Here is a 22,500-nt window from a genome sequence, read left to right as displayed (position 1 = left end):
AACCACGGTCAGGTAGACCAACTAAAACTTCAGCCACAACTGCCAGGAAAATTGTTCGGAATGCAAAGACAAACCCACAAATAACTTCAGGTGAAATACAGGACTCTCTGAAAACATGTGGTGTGGCTGTTTCAAGATGCACAATAAGGAGGCACTTGAAGAAAGATGGGCTGCATGGTCGAGTCACCAGAAGAAGGCCATTACTACGCAAATGCCACAAAGTATCCCACTTACAATATGCCAAACAGCACAGAGACAAGCCTCAAACCTTCTGGCACAAAGCCATTTGGAGTGATGAGACCAAAATTGAGCTTTTTGGCCACAACCATAAATGCTACATTTGGAGAGGAGTCAACAAGGCCTATGATGAAAGGTACACCATTCCTAATGTGAAACACGGAGGTGGATCGCTGATGTTTTGGGGATGTGTGAGCTACAAAGGCACAGGAAATTTGGTCAGAATCGATGGCAAGATGAATGCAGGATGTTATCAAACAGAACCCCTCATTTTCCACTTCTTCATTAGAGTTTGAACACCGCTGATTTCAATTCAAACTTCCTTGGATATCTTTTTATATCCCTTTTCTGTTTTATACAGTTCAACTACCTTTTCCCACAGATCCTTTGACAATTCTTTTGCTTTCCCCATGACTCAGAATTCAGAAACGTCAGTGCAGCACTGGATGAAAGATGCAAGGGTCTGTCAGGAGTCCAGAAACTCATTGACCTTTTATACACACACACTAATTACAAGCAAACAGATCACAGGTGAGGATGGTTACCTTTAATAGCCATTCAAACCCCTTTGTGTTAAATTGTGTGCATGTTATCAGGCCAAAATCACCAGGGTATGTAATGTGTGTGTACATATGGTTTTATGAATTTGTGATATATGTATTTAGAGACATATATACATATGTACACATATATAGACATATAGAGAAATGCATTTGAGCTCTTTCAGTTAAGTAGATGAAAACAGGTTTAAAGCATTTATGCAATATTCATTTTTAATAAAGGTTAAAACATTCCAATGTTATCAGAATATGTTCTAAGTATTTATAAATAGAATATATATATATATATATATATATATATATATATATACACATATATACAGTGGATATAAAAATTATACACACCCCTGTTAAAATGTCAGGTTTCTGTGATGTGAAAAAAAAATGACAAAGATAAATCATTTCAGAACTTTTTCCACCTTTAATGTGACCTATAAACTGTACAACTCAATTGACAAACAAACTGAAATCTTTTAGGTGGAGGGAAGAAAACAAAAAAAAAAACAAAAATAACGTGGTTGCATAACTGGGGATTGTAGCTGTGTTCAGAATTAAGCAATCACATTCAAAATCATGTTAAATAGGAGTCGGCATACAACTGCCATCATTTAAAATGCCTCTGATTAACCCCAAATAAAGTTCAGCTGCTCTAGTTGGTCTTTCCTGAAATTTTCTTAGTCACATCCCACAGCAAAAGCCATGGTCCACAGAGAGCTTCCAAAGCATCAGAGGGATCTCATTGTTAAAAGGTATCAGTCAGGAGAAGGGTACAAAAGAATTTCCAAGGCATTAGATATACCATGGAACACAGTGAAGACAGTCATCATCAAGTGGAGAAAATATGGCACAACAGTGACATTACCAAGAACTGGACGTCCCTCCAAAATTGATGAAAAGACGAGAAGAAAACTGGTCTGGGAGGCTACCAAGAGGCCTACAGCAACATTAAAGGAGCTGCCGGAATATCTGGCAAGTACTGGATGTGGTACATGTGACAACAATCTCACATATTCTTCATATATGTCTGGGCTATGGGGTAGAGTGGCAAGACGAAAGCCTTTTCTTACGAAGAAAAACATCCAAGCCAGGCTACATTTTGCAAAAACACATCTGATGTCTCCCAAAAGCATGTGGGAAAAGGTGTTATGGTCTGATGAAACCAAGGTTGAACTTTTTGGCCATAATTCCAAAAGATATGTTTGGCGCACAAACAACACTGCACATCACCAAAAGAACACCATACCCACAGTGAAGCATGGTGGTGGCAGCATCATGCTTTGGGGCTGTTTTTCTTCAGCTGGAACTGGGGCCTTAGTTAAGCTAGAGGGAATTATGAACAGTTCCAAATACCAGTCAATATTGGCACAAAACCTTCAGGCTTCTGCTAGAAAGCTGAACATGAAGAGGAACTTCATCTTTCAGCATGACAACGACCCAAAGCATACATCCAAATCAACAAAGGAATGGCTTCACCGGAAGAAGATTAAAGTGTTGGAATGGCCCAGCCAGAGCCCAGACCTGAATCTGATTGAAAATCTGTGGGGTGATCTGAAGAGGGCTGTGCACAGGAGATGCCCTCGCAATCTGACAGATTTGGAGTGTTTTTGCAAAGAAGAGTGGGCAAATCTTGCCAAGTCAAAATGTGTCATGCTGATAGACTCATACCCAAAAAAGACTGAGTGCTGTAATAAAATCAAAAGGTGCTTCAACAAAGTATTAGTTTACAGTTTATAGGTCACATTAAAGGTGGAAAAAGTTCTGAAATGATTTATCTTTGTCTCATTTTTTTACATCACAGAAACCTGACATTTTAACAGGGGTGTGTAGACTTTTTATATCCACTGTGTGTGTGTATGTATGTATATACATATGTATGTATATGTATATATATATATATATATATATATATATATATATATATAATCATGTGTGTATGTCTGTAAATAGTTAGAACTTTAGTAATTATATATTCTAAAAATATTTTTTTTGCAAACACAAGTATATTGCAAAACTGCTAAAAATAGTGTTTAAAGTGTACTTCTAAATTTCCCAATTTATTATCATTTTAATATTGTAATATATATATTATTATTATCGGTTATTTGTAGAGCGCCAACAGATTCCGCAGCGCTATATATATATATATATATATATATATATATATATATATATATATATATATATATAATATAGCAAAGTTCAGTATCTGCACTCTCACCACAACTGCCAGGGTGCTCTCAGGAGTATGTAGTAAGTAAATGATTCAAAGCACTCTCTGGACTTCAGATAATAAAGGCAAAATTTATTGCGATAGTGACGTTTCGGGACCAAACCTGTCCCTATATATATACACACACACACACAGTATATAATATTAATTATTATTATCATTTATTTGTATAGCGCCGCCAAATTCTGTAGCGCTGGGTACAGTGATAGGGGTATACAAAGGATTTGTGATAAAATACAAAACATAACAAAACTAAATCAATCTAGTACAGGAGGAAGAGAGCCCTGCTCTGGAGAGTTCACCCTAACTTAACTCTTTAACTAATCTCTCACCGCTGGCAAATTTCCTGATACATTCAAGCATGCGTCAATCATACCAATTCTTAAAACCAGTTTCCTTACTTCTCTTTGCTTCAAAATTATTGGAACGACTGGTCTATAATCGACTAACTCAATTTCTCACAACTAACTCCTTACTTGATCCACTACAATCTGGTTTAGGCCCTAAACACTCAACAGAAACCACTCTTACTAAAGTAACAAATGACCTGTTATCAACTAAAGCAAAAGGCTTTACTCTTCTTGGCCTGTCCGCTGCTTTTGATACAGTTGACCATTCTCTCCTCCTAAAAATACTACATTCATTTGGCATCCGAGACACAGCCCTCTCCTGGTTTGCCTCGTATCTCTCAAATACATCCTCCCTAGAAAAACTTATAGCCTCCTTTGGATTCCAATACCACTTATATGCTGATGATACCCAAATCTATCTTTCCTCTCCTGATATCTCTCCCTCTTTACTCAACCAGATTTCCGCAATTTCCCCTTGGATGTCTTCACACTACCTCCAACTCAATCTGTCCAAAACTGAGCTGCTTCTTATTCCCCCCCTCTTCGAGACATCCAACACCTGAAATTTCTCTGACGGCTGGAGACTCTATTCTCAACACCGCACCCCAGGTCAGCTGTCTTGGGGTCACACTTGACTCGGTACAAGCACTTACCAAATCCTGCCGTTCACACCTACGCAACATTTGCAGAATTCGTCCCTTCCTTACTGAAAAAACTACAAAAATACTTATTCATTCTCTCATTTTGTCACGCATTGATTATTGCAATCTACTTCTAAATGGCCTTCCAAAACACCACCTCTCCTCCCTCCAATCTATAAGGAAGGCTTCTGCTAGACTCATCCACCTAAGTCGCCAATCTACATCAGCTGTTCTACTCTGCCAGTCTCTACATTGGCTCCCCATACACTCCAGTATACAATTTAAAGTATTAACCCTAACTTACAAAGCACTCACATGCTACTCCTGTCCTCTGGAACTCTGTACCCGCTCCATAAGACTGTCTCCAACCTTGTATAGCTTCAGACACTCCTTGAAAACCCACCTATTCAGAGAGGCTTCCCATCTCTCCTCCATCTCTCATCCTAACCAAATTAATACATGAACTGCCTGACTCACTGCTGCAACTACAACCGATGTAACAAGCTACCCCAACCTTATGTCCTGTACTAGATTTATTTAGTTTTGTATCTTATCACAAATCCTTGTCATTGTATACCCCTATTACTGTACCCAGCGTTACGGAATTTGGCGGCGCTATACAAATAAATGACAATATATATATATATATATATATATATATATATATATATACACACACACATTATTTAATTTTTTTTAACAAAATACCATCATAGAAATATGTCTTTATGAATAAATGAACAATGGAAAGTGAAATATTAATATTTTTAAAAGAAAAAGAGGTTTGCTCTTCTCTAAACATATAGAATAAGAAGTAAGGTGCTATCAGGTAAGAATTATTCCATATAGAAACTACAGATAAGTGCATAGTTTAAAGTAGAGAACATCCAAAAGACCAGGTATATAGCACTCAGACTTTATGCATAATTAATCACAAATACACAGTAGGTCAATGCAGAAATTGGTTATCTTACAAAAATGCATAAAAAACAATCTATATAGCAAAAGACATGGAGAGAGACACAACATACTACACAAGATTCATGGGCCCCTCACTCTAGGCATAAACAGCCAGCTTGCAGCAGTTCAATGGTGCACCATATAGATATCCAGCACTAAAGACGTGAGGCTGGAAAACGCAGAGTGTTTCAATATCACAAGCAGGGAAATGCCAAATAATTGTAACTTTATTACCGGAACCAAGACCACGCAGCGTTCTTTAGAGCAACACATGAAGACCACAAGCAGTTAAGACAGTAAGATTAATATGGGCATGCAGCCAAAGTTTACCAAAGCAGGACCTCTGTTAGCATTTAGCCAACTCCACCGGTCGATGGTATACAACCTGCCCCTTTGGCGTCTTCTCTGGGTCCCAAGATGGAGCCGATTCCTCAGTGTTCCAAGGTCTTGAAAGAATCCGGTACGGAGAGTGTGGGGGGAACCCATAGTGTACTAGCTGCACACCTTTTAATATTTTCATGTCGGGTTAGCGCAAATGAGAATATGCGATCGGGTTTGGGCAAGAGTGGGCTGTTTTTTTCCACTGTTTTTTTTTTTTCTCTCCATTGACTTCTATGAGGGAATATGTGAACGCGCACACGATATTCTAACTTCAGCTTTTTGCACTCATTGGTTTAGCGCAGTTTACTTTCAACTAGAAATACCAGCGCAACCCGACAAGTGCAAAAAGCTTACAACTAGCACAATTAATGCTCGAGTGGTAGCCTTAATTAGCGCTCCACTTGTAATCTGGCTCCATATAAGAAATACAGAACAAATGTAACAGTAAAGCACTAAAGTGTGCGTTTGGAGGGTGGCAGCACCGTCAGAGCTTATAAAAGAAGCCAGAAATCTGTTTTGAAAGGCATTTTTAAACAAATGTTAGATGCATAATACCTTGTCGTTAACCTTTTAATGCCGTTATGCCGTTCTATTCCGTCACAATTACACTGGGCTTTAGTGCCGTTCTGACGGAAAAGAACGTCTTAACCGTTAGCTGTCCTAAAGCCAACTGCGCTTCCATTATGTGATCATGGTCTGGAGGGCGTGCCCTAGCGTCACAGGGACGCCCCCCTGACCCGATCCCATCATTGAAATCTCGCGATTGCATGATTTCCGATGTAGACAAATTAACCTGGTCATCAAAGGGTTAACAAACCGTATATGCAGTGTTTTAAAGATTTCAGAATAGACAAATACTACAAATGCTGCAATTGTTTTTCCTTGGCCATTACCACTATTTGTTTTATTTGGAGGAGCCAATCCAAGTATATTACTGGTGTAGGCAAGGCTCACTACTGTCATTTTGCTGTTAGAAAAACTAACACCTGCGATCGCGGAATGAAAAGCTCTGTAACGCAGCCCCATTGATGTCTACGGGGGGGGGAAAAAAAGTTACATTAAAACCACCCTAACAAAAAAAAACACGTCTAAACACCCCTAATCTGCCGCCCCCGACATCACCGCCACCTACATAATGTTATTAACCCCTAATCTGCTGCCCCCGACATCGCCGCCACCTACATAATGTTATTAACCCATAATCTACCACCCCTGACATCACCGCCACCTAATGTTATTAACCCCTAATCTGCCGTCGCCAACACCTACATAATGTTATTAACCCCTAATCTGCTGCTCCCGACACCGCCCCCACTATAATAAACCTATTAACCCCTAAACCGCAAGCCCCCCACAACAAAATATACTAAATGAAACTATTAACCCCTAAACCGAAAGCTCCCCACATCTCAATAAACTAATTTAAACTAGTAACCCCTAAACCTAACGCCCCCCCTTACTTTATATTAAAATTACAATTTCCCTATCTTAAATTAAATTAAAACTTACCTGTCAAATTAAAAAACTAAGTTTAAACTAACAAATAATAAAAAATACTAAATCATGAAAAATAACAAGCAAACTTATTTAAAAATAAAAAAGAATTACACCTAATCTAATAGCCTTTTCCTGTAATTTATTTGTCTCCGGCTCAGCAGAGTGGATTAGATAAGATAGTCAGGTAGATTACGAGTTTTAACGCTAAAAAAAATGGTAATTTCAGCGTTAAAACAGCAACGCAGCCATTACAAGTCTTGTCGGTATAGCTGTACCGCAAGCCCCTGTAACGCAAACGTCAGTCCCCGCACTCGTAAAAATTAGTTTTTTTCATGGGACTTCCATAGTGCTGCCATTACGAGTTTTGCGGTGAGGCTAAAAAGCTTGCGTTACACCCTATAACAACAAGATCCGTACCGTCATCTGAGAGCAGTAGTTATGAGTTTTACGCAACAAAACTGTTACATAAAACACATAACTAAACTGTTACAAAGTACACTAACACCCATAAACTACATATTAACCCCCTAAACAAGGCCCTTCCGCATCGCAAATACTATATTAAAGTTATTAACCCCTAATCTTCAGCTCCCGACATCGCCGCCACTAATAAAATGTATTAACCCCTATTCCGCCGCTCCCTGACATTGTCACCACTATAATAAAGTTATTAACAGCTAAATCGCCGCCCTCCCGCATCACAAACACTATTTAAATATTATTAACCTCTAATCTGCCATCTGCACACATCGCCCTCACTATACTAAAGTTATTAACCCCTATTCCGCCGCTTCCTGACACCGCTATTCAAATCAGCCAATAGGATTTCAGTAGCTCTCATCCTATTGGCTGATTTGAATTTCAAAAATCAAATCAGCCAATTGGAATACAATGGACTCCATTTTGAAAACGCTCCCTTGCATTGAAGATTCAGTATATGGCGGCGACCGTATGAAGAGGATGCTCCGTGCCGGATGTCTTCAGGATGGACCCGCTCTGCGCCGCCGGGATGAAGATAGAAGATGCCGCTTGGATGAAGATAGAAGGCGCCGCCTGGATGGATGAAGACCTCTGGAAGTTCGGACTTCAGGAAGTGTAAGTGGATCGTCGGGTGTTAGTGTTAGGATTTTTTAAACTTTTTTGGGTGTTTTTTTTTTTTTTTAGTTTAGGCCCTTTTTTTGGGTGGGCTTTTTTATTTTTATAGGGCTATTAGATTAGGTGTAATTATTTTTAAATAATTTTGTTTGTTATTTTCATGATTTAGTTTTTGTTATTTTTCATAATTTTAGTATTTTTTATTTTTTGTAATTAGATACTTAGTAATTTTTATAGTAGTGTTAAGATTTTTTTCAATGTGTATTTTAGTTTTCTTTAATTGGTAGTTAGTTTAATTTTAGTTTAATAGTTATATTAGTTTGTTAGTTTAAACTTAGTTTTTTAATTTGACAGGTAAGTTTTAATTTAATTTAAGATAGGGAAATTGTAATTTTAATATAAAGTAAGGGGGGGGGTGTTAGGTTTAGGGGTTACTAGTTTAAATTAGTTTATTGAGATGTGGGGAGCTTTCGGTGTAGGGGTTAATAGTTTAATTTAGTATATTTTGTTGTGGGGGGCTTGCGGTTTAGGGGTTAATAGGTTTATTATAGTGGCGGCGATGTCGGGAGCAGCAGATTAGTGGTTAATAACATTATGTAGGTGTTGGAGACAGCAGAATAGGGGTTAATAACATTAGGTGGCGGCGATGTCAGGGGCAGTAGATTAGGGGTTAATAACATGTAGGTGGCGGGGGCAGCAGATTAGGGGTTAATAACATTATGTAGGTGGCGGTGATGTCGGAGGCGACAGATTAGTGGTGTTTAAACATGGTTTTTTTGTTAGGGTGTTAGGTTTAAAAATACCTTTTTTGTTTCCCCCTAGACATCAATGGGGCTGCGTTACAGAGCTTTTCATTCCGCGATCGCAGGTGTTAGTTTTTTTTCTAACAGGCTCTCCTCATTGATGTCTATGGGGAAAGCGTGCACGAGCACGTCAAAACATCGCTTGTATTTTGTGCGGTATGGAGCCTAATGCAACCATATGGCACGCACAAGCCAGCTGTTTGAAAACTTCTAATGGTAGCGCGATGGAGGGTGAAAAAAAGCAACTTTTGTTGCGTTAGTTAAATACCCTCAATAGCGCAACACTTGTAATCTACCTGAGTGTAAATGAATGCAATTTCTAACAGCAAAATGACAGTAGTGAGCCTTGCCTACACCAGTAACATACTTGGATTGGCTCCTCCAAATAAAACAAATAGTGGTAATGGCCAAGGAAAAACAATTGCAGCATTTGAAGTATTTGTCTATTCTGAAAGCTTTAACACCCTGCATATACTGTATGTTAACCCTTTGATGACCAGGTTAATTTATCTACATCGGAACAACGTTCCAATGTAAACAAATTGAAATCCTGCGATCGTGCATGCGATCGGGTCAGGGGGGGCGTCCCTGTGACGCTAGGGCATGCCCTCCAGACCACGATCACATCATGGAAGCGCAGTTGGCTTTAGGACAGCTAACGGTTAAGACGTTCTTTTCCGTCAGAACAGCACTAAAGCCCAGTGTAATTGTGATGGAATAGAACGGCATAACGGCATTAAAAGGTTAATGACAAGGTATTATGCCTCTAACATTTGTTTAAAAATGCCTTTCAAAACAGATTTCTGGCTTCTTTTATAAGCTATGAAGCTGCTGCCACCCTCCAAACGCACACTTTAGTGCTTTACTGTTACATTTGTTCTGTATTTCTTATATGGAGCCAGATTACAAGTGGAGCGCTAATTAATGCTCCCACTCGAGCATTAATTGTGCTAGTTGTAAGCTTTTTATGCACTTGTCGGGTTGTGCTGGTATTTCTAGTTGAAAGTAAACTGCGCTAAACCAATGAGTGCAAAAAGCTGAAGTTAGAATATCGTATGCGCGTTCACATATTCCCTCATAGAAGTCAATGGAGAGAAAAAAAAGTGGAAAAAAAACAGCCCACTCTTGCCCAAACCCGATCGCATATTCTCATTTGCGCTAACCCGACATGGAAATATTAAAAGGTGTGCAGCTAGTACACTATGGGATCCCCCACAAATTTTGCTCACTCCCGTGGAGTTATTTAGCACTGATCTTCTAAAATGTAAGTCTGTCAAAAGAACTGAGATAAGGGGGCAGTCTACAGAGGCTTAAATACAAGGTAATCTCAGAAGTATATTAACATAATTGTGTTGGTTATGCAAAACTGGGGAATCAGTAATAAAGGGATTATCTATCTTTTTAAACAACAATTCTGGAGTAGACTGTCCCTTTCAGCATTTTATATTAAGATTTCAAAATGTTTTGTGGTCTTTTTAATGTTCTTAAATTCATTTCTTTAGATATTTTATGCCCCTTGAATTATTCACACCCCTCCTATAATCTCTTCCCTTCATAAACCCACCCCCTACACCTGATCTAGTTTGGGACATACTTACAGATATATTTTAAGACAAAAGCACTTAAAGGGACAGTATACTCCAACATTTTAAGCTAAAAATTACATCTGCAACATGTATTCAACCTAAGTTTCTTTCATCAGTTGTTAAAAAAAATGTATTTTTGGACTATATATTTGATCTACAAACCTTTACCCCTTGTGTGTTCACTGTCCGCTTACCGAACCACAGCTTTTTTCCTGTTTTTTTTATTTTTTTTTAAAGAATTAGAGATCAACCTATAGTGATGATATCTGTTGCGCTATGTACCAGATAAGTGAGCGCGCGCACGATGACATCATCTACTTCTGGTTTCCTCTTTTCATTTATGCGCATGCCCAAAATCCTACGTTCATGGGAAGTGATCAATGCTTCCAACACTGTATATATTAGAGGACGCGCCAAATTTTGCCATTGCGCATTTTGTTCTTCATTAAACGCATCGATCGAAAGAAATTAGTCAAGCTCTGCATCCTCATCATTATTCAGTATAAAGAAATAGATAATGCTGTCTATATTTACACTGAATTATACATACAATTTAATCATTGTATATAAATCATATAAACACAGATTTCATTAGCTCAACAAACAATTTTAATAAGGAATAGATGATTTCAATCAAGAGTTTATAAAAGATCAATTTATAAAATATAAATGGTTAGTTTTCAATAAAGAAAATGCAGCTAAAATTAATGTCTCTAAAATCGGTATGTAATTACCGTAGCAAACGCAGAGTTAGAAATGATATCAGATCAAGGTATAGATACTTTAATACGCATGCGCTGTTGCTATGAGAGAAAAAAAGCCGCTCTGTTGTCACTGAAGCGTGAGCGAGCTTCAATGGGAGGTAAAATGGGCGTAACATCATTTGCATGTGGGAGGTACAGATTCGGTCTATACCGCCCACTTTGAGATGACAAGGAGGGGTTTGCGAACGGACGCTCACTAACGGTCACAGGGCAAAAAGAGGAAATTCAATATATTAAAAAATATATATTTTTTTTAAATTAGACAATGCGGTCCGTATCTAATGTGTGTGTGGAACATAGAGTAAGCAGCTATACAGTCTGAATCTACTGACCCTTTAAAATTCCAGAATGCATAACTCGAAGTAAAAAAATAGGTACAATTTATCAACTGCTAATATATCAATTAAAATCTGATAACTGTATGCCAAGTGTCAAGTCTTGCTAGAAGTCCTATATAAATACTACAGATATAACATTTATTATAAATAATGATTAAAAACCTTATGATCTATGAAGAGATTAACGATAAAGAGATATTTAAAAGGAAATAAAAACGCAAAAAGAGAAATTGGGCTAACTATTGCATTATGGCTTGACGTGACCTAATAATTTACTATTTCTGCGCAGGGAATTTTATAGAAAAAAAGACACCTTCAAAAGTTTACAAACCAGGATTCTATTTTTTAGGAGCAAAACATTACCTGTTGGTATCTGTACTTAAATTGTATTGGGCGGCCCTAAACTGGTCATTTTAAAGAAACCAGAAATCAGACAACTTCTTGTTGGTTGTAAAATAAAAACTAACTGCCTTTTTGAAAGGAACATACACTACAAAAAGAAAAGGCTTTAATGTGTTAATACTTTTTTTCTTTCATATAACTATGTGCTTAACGCCTGCAACACTTCAGAGCAGTAGCGCTCTATTGGGAGCTAGTGGAACACATCTGGTGATGCAATGGCGAGCCAGCTAGCTCCCAGTAGTGCACTGCTTTTCCTAAACCTACCTAGGTATATTTTTCAACAAGATATATTATTCTGTGGCAACAAAGTAACTAACGTAACAGAAGTAAATTGAACTCTAAAAAATACTTAAGTTTGGTCTGGTAGCCAAAGGGATAAATTGACACGCACTTCTACACTGCTTCCAAGATTATACATTTTACACATGCTGCATAAATACACTTCATTCTTTGGGAATCAAGAATAATGTCAAGGTTGTGGTATAGACAAATAATGTGAGAAACCCTCATTTATAGAAGTGCAGACAAGTTTTTTTTTTATCTTCTACAGTTCCATCAGTGGTGAGATTATAACAATCTGAATGAGGATAAATAATAGTAAACAAATTATGCATTAAAATGTGACTGATGGAGCTAAATAACAAGCTGATGATATTTATTGCCATAATAATAATGCTAACAGCAACAAAAACATTATTATTAGTTGAAGAGATATTTAACCCTTTCCCACCATTCGGACATTCTATGGCATCCTAACTGTGCTAGGCTTTAGCGCCGTTAGGACGGCATAGAACATCTTAACCATTTGGCTGTCCTGAAACCATAGCTGCTTCCTATATGGGATTTAGGGCCTAGCATCATAGTCACTCCCCCCCAACACAAACCCATCATTGAAATCACGCGATTGCATTCACGATCGCGTGATTTCACTTTTTACTCATTTGCTTACATCAAAACTTTGTTCCGAAGTAGATAAATGAGTCCCGGCAGGAAGGGGTTAAAGGGCTGGAAGCGTTGAGTTGCACTGTAATCTTAAAGGGATGATAAACAGTCTAAGCAAAGGACCAGTAAATTCAGTAGATTTGCATAATCAACGCATGATAAAAAGACAATGCAATAGCACTTAGTCTGAACTTCAAATGTGTAGTAGATTTTTTCGGACAAATTTCAGTTATGTCTATTTATTACTCCTCCTGTTTCATGTGACGGCTATCAGCCAATCACAAATGCATATACGTATATTCTGTGAATTCTTGCACATGCTCAGTAGGAGCTGGTGACTCAAAAACTGTAAATATAAAAAGATTGTGCACATTTTGTTAATGGAAGTAAATGAAAAAGTTGTTTAAAATTGCATGCTCTATCTGAATAATGAAAGTTTAATTTTCACTTGAGTCTCCCTTTACATTGATGGTAAACTTTGGCTAATCAAATACCAAATATGTAATCTTTGCCATTAAAAAGTATATGTGTACCTTTTAATCAGTGAAAAGTGTTAAACAGTGCCTATAGTAATGTTTATATTACAATTTTGTAATGCTCGTGGGATACTCCTCTATCAGACCGAACTCAGCCAGTAGTCTTCTTATCCTGGCGTCGAGCTGGAATGATAGGGAATATCTCAGAGCAGAAAAAGTTTGAAAGATGAGAAAAGTAGCACTCACCACAGGCAGGATAGTCTTCTGTGGCAACTGTAAAGCAGTCCAAAGGTAAACCACTAGAATGGTCAGACAGGCAGGGTTTGGCAACGGTAAAGCAGTCCAAAGGTAGACCACTAGAATGGTCAGTCAGGCAGGGTTTGGCAACAGAGAGGCAATCCAGAACAATAGGGGTTAATCAAGCAGAGTAGTCAGACAAGCAGAGTTCAGTAGCAGTATATCAATCCAGCAATTCAGGGGTTCAACAGGCAGAGAAGTCAGACAGGCAGGGTTCATCAACGATAAAGCAAATAGCAGTAACGATCTATCACACCCAGGAGCACACAAAGTAACACCTATACTTGGGCAGTGATAGATCGTTACTGTGGAACTTACATAGGCACAGGATTCGCGCCACAGGAATCCGGACCGGCATGGACAGAGGAGCGTGCGGCGACGACGTCTGTGCCGCACGCATCCGGACCTGACACAGCCCCTGACAACGAGCAGGGAAGGAGACGCCGCGCCCCTAGCAATGGCTGGAGCGGCGCGGCGTGACAAATTTATGCTGGCCCACTGGGATGAACTCTTTTTTTTTTATATGACAATTCCAATGAACATCCAATCAGCATGTGTGTGTCATATGAAACTCTTGAAGTCCAGCCCTTTGAAAGCCCTTAGGAAGCTTATGTAGAGAGTAAGTGGGACTGCACTCTGTGTCACAGCCCAGCCAAAAGAGAAAATTAAGGGGTGCGGAGGAACAGAAGATACCAAGTAGGATTATAAATCATGTATTATAAAATATATATATATATATATATATATATATATATATATATATATATACACACTTTTTTAAAAAAAAATAATTATGCGGTTTTGCACCAATATATTTTTCATTGCAACATTCTTACAACTCTGAAATTTACCATAATTTTAATAGAAATCATTGCAATATGTATTATTCATCTATTTAAATGGATTTTACCTTTTATTTATTTTTTTACACTACATTTGTGCTTCCTGTCACAGCCCTACAAGGAGGAGAAGGCCTTTGCAGGAAGTTTTATCTTAGCCCAATGTCATAAAACTTATAGGCTAGTGAATAGACTAGATAACAGGGAGTCAGGTTTGCTCATGCCTAGGACTGACAGAATGAAAACTTAGTTGTTTTTTAAAATTTTACTAAAAATTTGCTTGATATGCTTACATACCCTTATTTGTTATAGCGTCCCTGTAATGCTATGCGTTTAACAACCATAAAGGAAACTGTTGGTTATAAAATCAGAAGCTGGGGTCACACAGCTGGGTTGTGCGACTACCGCTGTTCATTGTGTCATTGTCAAGCGTGAAAATGATAATTTTTCCACTATAATGTCCCCTATTTTTAAATGCTTATATGACTTGCTTTTCCTCTTTTGAAACGCAACATGGTTTTGCTTTCACTAAAGTCTAGCAGAATATTAACCGTACTCTTGTACCACTCCCTATCTTAACCAAGGAGTGATGACTAATATGTTGGAAATGTTTATATGCACAGAAGAATTTGGCTCCAAATTAACATGAACAAAATCCAGAAGAGAGATGACAAAAAATAGATTTTAGTTAAAATATATACCTGTATAATTAAATGCAGTATTTTAACGTTTCACTATATTTATCCATACAGCAGGAGCTCAATTAAGCTCTAAATATTATAAACCTTCAACACTGTCCACAACTAGATATTTGTTTGTAGACTATGTTCTCTCTAATGTTTGACAAGATGCCTTGAAAAAACAAAATAATAAAAAACACAGAGATCAAAATGTGTGCATCTTAGTAATAATATCAACAAAGACCCATCCACCATTGGTTCTGACAAGATCCACCCCATAAATAAATAATTACCAACCATGGTCTTGTAGATACAAAAGTCTGTTGGAATGAGATACCGTTAAGTGGAGCCTGATCTCACCCTTAGACTACTTGTTCTGAGGGAGAAAAGCCCCTTTACCTTCAGTCACAGAAAAAATAATAGCATCCAGACCAGGCCCAAACAAAATGTTTCCCTGAAAAGGAAGGGCCAAAAGCCTAGACTTAGAAACCATGTCTAATAAGGCATCAGCAACCTTAGCAGAATCTCAGCCCTCTACCCCCTGGTTGTTAGTCAGCTGTGCTAATCACTGGGTCACAATGAACTGTGCTCCCTCCTGGTTAGGACTGCTAATACCATATTTTTTTACATGAAACATAGTAATGTCAACAATAGTGTCAGAAGCTAAAGCCTTAGCTGACCTGAAGAGTCTTAATTGACCCCTTGTTTTGGCATATATTTTTTTTTGGAAAATGCTTTCAGCTTCCACTTTATTAAGTCCCTTGATATATTTGAAGGTTTCTATTATGTCACTTCTTTCCCTTCTCTTCTCTAAACAATACATATTTAGTTCATAGGGTATTTCTTTGTATATTTTATATTTTAGACCGTATACTATTTTAGTAGTCCTCCTTTGGACAGTTTCTAGTTTATTTATATCTTTCTGAAGATATGGTATCCAGAACTGTACACATTATTTCAAATGAGGACTAACTAAATGTTCTTTAAAGTGGCATAAGAACCTTGTTATTTCTGCTACTAATACCTATCCCAATGCAACCAAATATTCGACTGGCCTTATGGGCTGAACTGCTGCATTGTGTACCAAATTTGAAATAATTTAAAATAATAATTTCCAAATCCTGTTCCTCTTTAGTTACAGTCAGTAATGTACCATTGAGACTATAATTGGCCTTATGGTTTTTGAAGCCTATATGCATAATTTTGCTCTTGGTATATTACATTTCAGATCTCATTTATTTGCTCTACCCACATAACAATCTTAGCATCTACTCAAAGGCAATACATTTTCTGAATGTTTGTTATGTGGGACAGTGTCAAATGCTTTGCTGAAGTCTAAATATGCAACATCTAAGGCTGACATGGTTTATGACTTTAGCTTGTTTGTGGACTATGCATTTGTTTAATGATTTTGTGCTGCTTTTCCCTGTGGGGTCTTGACCCAGAATGTCTGACTTAGATTACCTTAACCCTTGATTCCTCTGCTTTCAGAAGATCTGCATTTAAGCTAATTATGTAATTTTATATTTGTCTGGATAGGGAGACTAAGCTTTTACAAAGATATGTCTTTCTTTGATATTTGAATTTACAAACTTAGTTACTTTCTTGTACTTAATAGTTGTTTCTTTTTTAGGAGCGGATTTAAGTACTTGAGAGAGTCCAGCTGCTAAGTGTAGTCTCATTGCTCTCTTACCCCTGGCTTTTGTTTGAACACTGTGTTTACTTCCAGTGCTCTAGTAAAGGTGTTTGGTGAGCTGGGCCTCTCAGCCATTGATCCAGCTTGTTTCAGTCTTAAACAACAACACTCCACCTGACACTGAGAAGATGCATGCTCAGACAGGAAAGCAGTTTGCTGTTTGTTACAGAGGGTTTTAAAGGGCTCTTGGGAGTTTTGGAAATATTTCCCTCCTCCTGGTGTCCAGGAGTGGAATTCCCAGAAGTAATGACTTGTGGACTTTCACAAACTTTATGAAAAAAAAAATAGTTTCACCTATAGTTAAAAGTAACCCCTAATTTTAAAGGGAAGAAAAAAAACAGTAAACTCCTGCCCCTCTGTATACCAGTGAGTTTTTATATAGGGGGGGGGGGTGGGCTATTATGCCTCCCCTATATCCTCCTCTTCTTTACTCAGAATGGAATTAGACCCCTTTGTAATAGGAGAATTTACTGATTTTACAAAGACGGAAGCCACTTTTTTTTTCAAATGAGTCTCATCCCCCAGCAACAGGATATTTCAGCCCAGTACCAATGTGAGAGTGCATGCTACCAGTGGTCACACCCAGTCCCCATATGCCACAAGAATGGGAAAAAGTGTAGCAGCACAAAATGTAATTCTATAAACTTATTGATCAAGGGAGTGATCCTGAAATGTTTCTACTTGCTATTTCTTACATTGTTCCCCTTTAGTCTCATACTGCTCTCATTAGTAGGTGACCTACCTAATTTATTTACTGTATGGGATTAGTAGCTACAAAGGATACAACACTCACAGAATACCTCTCATATGAAAAAGGATATTACCTGCTTTCAAATGACAGGTTTCACTCGGCTCCAGGTAGCAGGTGATTGTCACAAAAATTGCACAATCATCTGTTACTTTCAGGGTATTCTAAGCTCTAAAAGCGTTGTTTAAAATCTCTAAAAAGTTTTTTAAAAAAATGCATGCTCTATCTAAATCATGAAGAAAAAAAATTGGGTTTCAAGTCCATCTAAATCTAATAAAAGAATGACTGACACATTTCAGCTACAGATGTAGGGGCCGAATTATCAAGCTCGTCGGAAACAGCAGTTATGAAGCAGCGGTCTTAAAACTGCTGCTCCACAACTGGTCTGCTGTCTCTGAGGCTGCAGTCTGCAATCCGCCCGATCCTATACGATCGGGCTGATTGACACCCCCTGCTAGCGGCCACGAATCTGCAGGGGGCGGCATTGCAGAAGCAGTTCTGGTGAACTGCTTGTGCAATGTTAAATTCAGCGATGTCTGTCGGACAGACATTTATAAATCTGCCCCATAGTCTTAGCATGTAGGAGTATGCATGCCTTAAAGCTTATAGGGATAGTCTAGTCCAAACTAAACTTTCATGATTCAGTTAGGGCATATCATTTTAAACAACTTTCCAATTTACTTTTATCAAATTTGCTTTGTTTTCTTGGTATTTTTACTTAAAGCTAAACATAGGTAGGATTATATGCTAATTTCTAAGCCCTTGAAGACCGCCTCTTATATGAATGCATTTGACAGTTTTTCACAGCTAGTGGGCGTTAGTTCCTGTGTGCCATATAGATAACATTGTGCTCACGCCCATGGAGTTACTTATGAGAGGGCACTGATTGGCTAAAATGCAAGTCTGTCAAAAGAACTGAAATAACGGGGCAGTCTGCAGATGCTTAGATACAAGGTAATCACAGAGGTAAAAAGTATATTAATATAACGGTGTTGGTTATGTAAAACTGGAAAATGGGTAATAAAGGGATTATCTTTTTTTTTTTTAAAACAATAAAAATTCTGGAGTAGACTGTCCCTTTAAAACTAAGAAATCAGAATTTTATTTTTAAATGTATTTAATATTTTTAGGTTTAGATATTTTTTGTTTCTAATGTTTTGTCATAATTGCCACATTGTGCTTAGTAACAATACTACATACTGTATTTTCTTTTAAGTATCAATTTGCCATTTTTATTAGCTTACAGATATGGAATTGGGAAAAAACGTGGAGCTATAAAACATGTTTGAAATATTTAGGAAATAATGAACATAACACTAAAATGTAAATCGTTTTGCATTTCATATGTTCAGTTTTCATATTTGGGTACTCCTACAAACTAAAATAATTTTCTAAAAGTGGTCATTTGAAAAACAAAGTATTATTTGCGTTGTTACCGCACTAACAACAAGTGAAATGACTTGGCAGGGGTTAAAACATGTTAATAAGCTACTGAAATAATCAATAAAGCTTTTCAAAGGCGTCCAATCGCCATGTGCTTGCACTATTTCTTGTGAGCAATAGGTAAAGAAAAAACTGTAGAGAAGTGACGGATATAGGCATCCTAGCTGTCACATGATGGATTGCTGCACTTCTAATCACAAAGTGATATTCTAGTCAAAACTAAAATGCATATCCGTGCATTTCAGTTTTGATTAGAAGCATTTTTGCACTGCACTTGTGTTAGCAAAAATGCTTCTAATAATAGTTATTTTTGTTTCAGCGATTGCTTTTTCTGTGCATGTGACATAGAGTATACGTAAGTATGCCCACCCCCACCCCCTACAGAGAGCATTATGTGCATTTCAATGTTGACCAGAATATGCCTTTAAAGGGACAGTAACATTTAAAAAATTGCATATGAGAGAATGCTATTTAACCATGATAATATATTTATGTATTTTCAAAAAATTTTCATCAATACAGCAATTTTTTTAGATACATTTTAATTTACTACTAGTATCAAATTTACTTTGTTCTCTTGATTCTATCCTTGAATGAAATGTATACCCAGACAAGTTTAGGAGCAGCAATGCTCTTCTGCGAGCTAGCACATAATGCCTCTTGTCATTGGCTCACCAGATGTATTAAGCTAGTTGTCAGTAGTGCATTGCTACTCTGGAGTTGCTTTTCAGTTAAAGGGACATGAAAGCCAAAAAAATATTTCATGATTCAGATAGAAGTAAATTGGAAAGTTGTTTAAAATTGTATTCTCAATCATTTAAAGGGACACTGAACCCAAGTTTTTTATTTTGTGATTCAGGTAGATCATGACATTTTAAGCAACTTTCTAATTTACTCCTATTATAAAATTTTCTTCATTCTATTGGTATCTTTATTTGAAATGTAAGAATGTAAGTTTAGATGCCGGCCCATTTTTGGTAAACAACCTGGGTTGTTCTTGCTGATTGGTGGATAAATTCATCCACCAATAAAACAAGTGCTGTCCAGAGGGCTGAACCAAAAAAAAAAAAAAAAAAAAAAAAAAAGCTTAGATGCCTTCTTTTTCAAATAAAGATAGCAAGAGAACAAAGAAAAATTAGAGTAAATTAGAAAGTTTCTTAAAACTGCATGCTCTATCTAAACCACAAAAGAAACAATTGGGGTTCAGTGTCCCTTTAATTTGCTTCCTACTCTTGTTATTATTTGCTGAAAGGTTTATCTAGGTAAGCTCAGGAGCAGCAAAGAACCTAGGTTCTAGCTGTTGATTGGTGGCTATATATATATATATATATATATATATATATATATATATATATAAAAATATATTGATTGTGATTGGCTCAGCAATGTGTTCAGTTAGAAACCATTAGTGCATTGCTGCTCCTTCAACAAATTATACCAAAAGAATGATACAAATTAGATAATAGAAGTAAATTATACAGTTGTTTAAAATTGTATTCTCTATCTGAATCATGAAAGAATACATTGGGGTTTCATGTCCCTTTAAGGCTGGTTATTATGATTTTACATCTAAATGAATGTGTCGCATTAAACGTTGACTTATTATTTCTGTTTTCTTTAAAATGACCTTTAGACTGTTTAGGTCTTTCAATGTAAATTTAAAGTATAAATACAGACAGTTGATTGTTGTTGTTTTTTTCTCTTAAGACAAATAGAATCCTGCTTTATAAACTTTTTAAGAGATTTTTGCTGTAAAGGACCATACACTGAAATAGTATATTAACAGATCATGGCACCTGGCTTGTAATGGGGTGATGTAGAATTGATAATCTTATGCAGCCTGGAGCCTAAAAGACTATATACCGATCTGCAGAGTAATCTTATGGTTTGGAATTATTTTTATTTTTTTTAGTAATACCCCTGTTTTTTTTTTCCTTTTCACTATTACAATTCAGTTATTTTATTAAAGCGGACATGGTACAGTCAGGTTTTGGGGTTATATAATGTTAATAAACTGAAAATATTAAACATTAAACAGGTGTGCATTTTGTACAGTATGTAAAAATTATTTGCTGTTTAGAACATGTGACAGATATTTCCCACCCTTCCTCACTTTTACAAAATGACTTCTTATTTTCAGTTCACTTATAAGAGAAGCTATATTTTGTGCACTGGTTGCAGTTCTTAGATATCACTGCTTGTGCACATTAAAGGGACATTCAAGTCCAAAAAAAAACTTTCATGTTTCAAATAGGGCATGTAATTTTAAACAACTTTCCAATTTACTTTTATCACCAATTTTGCTTTGTTCTCTTGGTATTCTTAGTTGAAAACTAAACCTAGGAGGTTCATATGCTAATTTCTTAGACCTTGAAGGCCGCCTCTAATCTAAATGCATTTTGATAGTTTTTCACCAGTAGAGGGCATTAGTTCACGTGTTTCATATAGATAACATTGAGCTTATGCACGTGAATTTACAATGGAGACAGCTCTGATTGGCTAAAATGCAAGTCTGTCAAAAGAAATGAAATAAGGGGGCAGTCTGCTGAGGCTTAGATACAAGGTAATTACAGAGGTAAAACGTGTATAATTATAACTGTGTTGGTTATGCAAAACTGTGGAATGGGTAATTAAGGGATTATTTATCTTTTAAAACAACAAACATTCTGGTCTTGACTGTCCTTTAATGCTACAAAATATAAATTTATGAGTCTAATATATAATACAATAATTTAAATGATATTCTTGTGTTTCAGTTGCAGCCTTCCATAAAAATGAAAAGGGCAGCATCAAAAACGATACTGGAATTCTGTTTAGAGAGTGTTCAAACTGATGTATTGTTATGTGTGCACATCTACTCTTGTGAAACAAACCAATAAAGTCCTTGTGCTAAGATTTCTCCTTATTTATTATAGCCACACATTTACAGAGACATTAAATACTAGATGCATGCTAGATAGACTGACACGTGACAAAGATTAACCTGAGAATAAAAAGCAGATGTATTTTTTTTTAAATATATTAATTCGTAAATATTGAGAAAGAAAAAAAAAAAAGTGTAATGTTTTAGCAAATTTAGCAATGAGCTCCGCCTTGTTGTAACCTAGGTTTCCCTCTTTAATGAGGTCAATTAGGAACAGTTCTAAATTGGTCACTGGAATGTGAAGCAATTAACAGTTAGGAATAAATCAGTCTGCACTTCCACTTTTAACAGGAATTTGAAAACTCTAAATTGACAGACTGAAATTACAGGAAATTAGGCAAAATAAGTCATGAAAGTGTACTGCAAATGTTTTTCTACACATAATTAAAAAGGACAGTCTACACCTTAGTCATCTTAAAGTCTTGCCTTAGATTAAGCTGCAAATAACCTCCTGCTTCCCTTTCTATATAATGCAGCAGGAACGGTAAAAAGGTTATTTTAAAATGAATATTGTTTCTGGCCACTTTGAAATGGCTGCCAAGCTCCGCCCACTTATGACATAATGATCTGAGCTGCATCTAGGCACTCTGCTAAATAGCATTGATAGTCTGT

The 22,500-nt window shown here is 36.9% G+C and overlaps 1 protein-coding gene across 3 annotated transcripts in view; it reads right to left on the bottom strand.

The window, feature by feature from the left end:
* Positions 1-22,500, bottom strand: part of RBMS2 (RNA binding motif single stranded interacting protein 2) — a 256,400-nt gene that overhangs the window by 210,364 nt on the left and 23,536 nt on the right. The window lies entirely within an intron of this gene.

This window comes from Bombina bombina, chromosome 3 (genome assembly GCF_027579735.1).
Source record: "Bombina bombina isolate aBomBom1 chromosome 3, aBomBom1.pri, whole genome shotgun sequence".
In the NCBI taxonomy this organism is placed as follows: Eukaryota; Metazoa; Chordata; class Amphibia; order Anura; family Bombinatoridae; genus Bombina; species Bombina bombina.
The sequence above is the reverse complement of the archived record's forward strand: the minus strand, read 5'-3'. Positions and strand labels throughout refer to the sequence as shown.